Below are 542 nucleotides of genomic sequence, written 5' to 3'. Positions count from 1 at the left end.
TTAACTTGTTTCTCTAGAAATATGCTTTGTCTTTCTCAGCATTCAGAGTATTTACTGTAGTGAAGCAGTCAAAGCTAGGTTTATCATACCCTTGGTAAACTAATGACAGCTAAACTAACCATGGTAAACAAAATACTATTTTCTTTCCTAGTACGTTTGCTAGTATAAAGTAAGTTCCTAAGAAGTTGAGCTTTTATTTATTTTTTGATCTCATTTTTAGATAATTTTAGATTTACAGAAGAGATGAAAAAAAATGCTGAGTTCTTTATATCCTATGTTAATCTTCCTTATGTTTATCTATGTTTAAATCTTAAATAACCATAGAACATTTGCAGAACTAAGAATTAGTTTTCATAGAATACTATTGACTAAAATAGAACATTAATTTTGACCATCTGTTTTTAGTGGAACACTATTACAGAGTGCCATGTTTCCCTGAAAATAAGACCTAGCCGGACCATCAGCTCTAATGCGTCTTTTGGAGCAAAAATTTATAAGACCCGATCTTATATTAAAATAATGTGATATAAGACCGGGTCTTA

This window comes from Rhinolophus hipposideros, assembly GCF_964194185.1.
Source record: "Rhinolophus hipposideros genome assembly, chromosome: 10".
NCBI classification, from domain to species: domain Eukaryota; kingdom Metazoa; phylum Chordata; class Mammalia; order Chiroptera; family Rhinolophidae; genus Rhinolophus; species Rhinolophus hipposideros.
The sequence above is the reverse complement of the archived record's forward strand: the minus strand, read 5'-3'. Positions refer to the sequence as shown.